The sequence below is a fragment of the Numida meleagris genome, chromosome 1 (genome assembly GCF_002078875.1).
Source record: "Numida meleagris isolate 19003 breed g44 Domestic line chromosome 1, NumMel1.0, whole genome shotgun sequence".
In the NCBI taxonomy this organism is placed as follows: Eukaryota; Metazoa; Chordata; class Aves; order Galliformes; family Numididae; genus Numida; species Numida meleagris.
In genome coordinates this window covers 3,374,703-3,376,602 of record NC_034409.1, presented here as the reverse complement: position 1 = coordinate 3,376,602, position 1,900 = coordinate 3,374,703, and the positions used below count along the sequence as shown (strand labels likewise).

General features: G+C 63.6%; 1 long non-coding RNA gene across 1 annotated transcript in view; it reads right to left on the bottom strand.

The window, feature by feature from the left end:
- LOC110392239 overlaps nt 1-1,900 on the bottom strand; it is a 144,012-nt gene that overhangs the window by 128,557 nt on the left and 13,555 nt on the right. The gene's annotated exons all lie outside the window — the stretch shown is intronic.

Sequence of the window (1,900 nt, the reverse complement as noted above, 5' to 3'; positions counted from 1 at the left end):
CTGCTGCCGCGCGTCGAGGGGTCGCGCGCGCTTCCCGCCCTCAGCGACGCCGCTCGCCCGCCCCGACGATGACCCCCCGAGCGCGGCCCGCGGGCACCGCGCCGCCTCGCAGCCCCTTGCCCGCTGCTCTACCCACCGCGTCACACCCTCCAACCGACCCCCTCGTACTCCCAGGCGGCCCTGGGTCCCCAGGCTCTCCTCCCGGAGGGTGATTGCCTCACAGCCACCTGCCCTCCCTCCACAGCCAGTTGCGCCACGCAGGAAAAAAAACCACTGCGTCTCTGCCCACAGCTCTCGTCCCCTCCCAGCACAGCTGCTGTCTCGGGCACCCCTAGATCCCCTCCCCACGAGCCATCCCTACAGGTACCCCAAAACAACGCTCGTCACCCCAGGATCCCTTTAAGCACCCCAAACCTCGCTCGTCGCCTCAGAGCTCCCTCTGAGCATAACTGCTCCCTCAGGCACCCCAAGACACCGCTCCTCATCACCTCAGCGTCCCCTCCCCGTGCAGCCATTTCCTCACGCACCCCAAATCCGGCTCCTCGACGCCTCAGGGTGCTCCCCTCTCAGCGTAACCATTCCCTCAGACACCCCCAAACGTGGCTCCTACCAATCACTGCCGTTCTCTCCGGCACCCCAACCCATCTCCTCAGCACCGCAGGGCTTTCTCCATCGCCTTTCAGTGCGACGATTCCCTCAGGCACCCCAAAAACACATTCCGCAATGTCACAGGGTCCTGTCTCAGCAAGGCTGTCCACTCAGGCACCCCAAATATGGCTCCTCGATAGCAGCGTCCCCTTCAATCACTGCAGCCCCCTCAGGCACCCCAAAACTTATCCCCTTCCAGCAATACAGGGCTTCCCCTATCCTCTTAGGGTGCAATGATTCCCTCTGGCACCCCGGAACCTCACAACGTCATCTCCCAGGTGCAGCCATTCCCCTCACACACCCCAAACCCAGCTCCTCACTGCCGCAGGGCTCCCTCCGTCCCACTTCAGCGTGATTCCCTCAGGCACCCCAGAATTCCACTCCTCAACCTCGCACCAGCCTTCCCTCCAGCACCTCAAACCCTCCCTCCCCAACACCACAACGTCATCTCCCAGCACGGCCGTTCCCTCCAGAACCCCCAAACCCTCATTCCTCGAACAGTGCAGGCTTTCCTTCATCCCCTTTCAGAACAGTGGTCCCCCCCAAGCACCCCAAAATCTCACTCCCTGACACCACAACATCATCTCCCAGCACGGCCATTCCCCGCAGGCACCCCAAACCCTCACTCCTCAAACAGCACAGGGCTTCCTCTGTTCCCTTTCAGCTCGATGATTCCCTCGGGCACCCCAAAACTCCGCTCCCCAGCATCACAACATCATCTCCCAGGGGCAGCCATTCCCCTCAGACACCCCGAAACTCCACTCCTCAGCATCACAGCACCCTAACCCCCTCAACACGTCATCTCCCAGCACGGCCATTCCCCTTGAGAACCCCAAACCCTCGCAACGCAACGTCATCTCCCAGCACCCCCAAACCCTCAGCCTTCATCGTGCCCCCTCCTAGCAGCCACCCTCTTAGCGCACCCCACAAACGCACTTTCACTCCGCAGTCAACACCCCCCCCCCCCCCCCGAGGACGGGCCCACGGCCGCAGCCCCCCACAAGCAGCACCGCTTCACCCCCTTAACCCCCCCCCCCACAGAGCCCCACGCACCCACCTGTAGGGCCGTGCCCTCGGCCGCCCACCGTCATGTGGCACCGCGGGGCGAAAGCTGCGTCAATTAATTAAGCGAGCGCTCCGCACCGGGGCTGGAGCATGCGAAGGGCTCGGGGAAGTGCTAAATATACTCGCTGCCAGCGAAACCGCCTGTGTCACAGGCCCGGGGCTGGCGAAGCAGCGGCGCTTTCCTCCC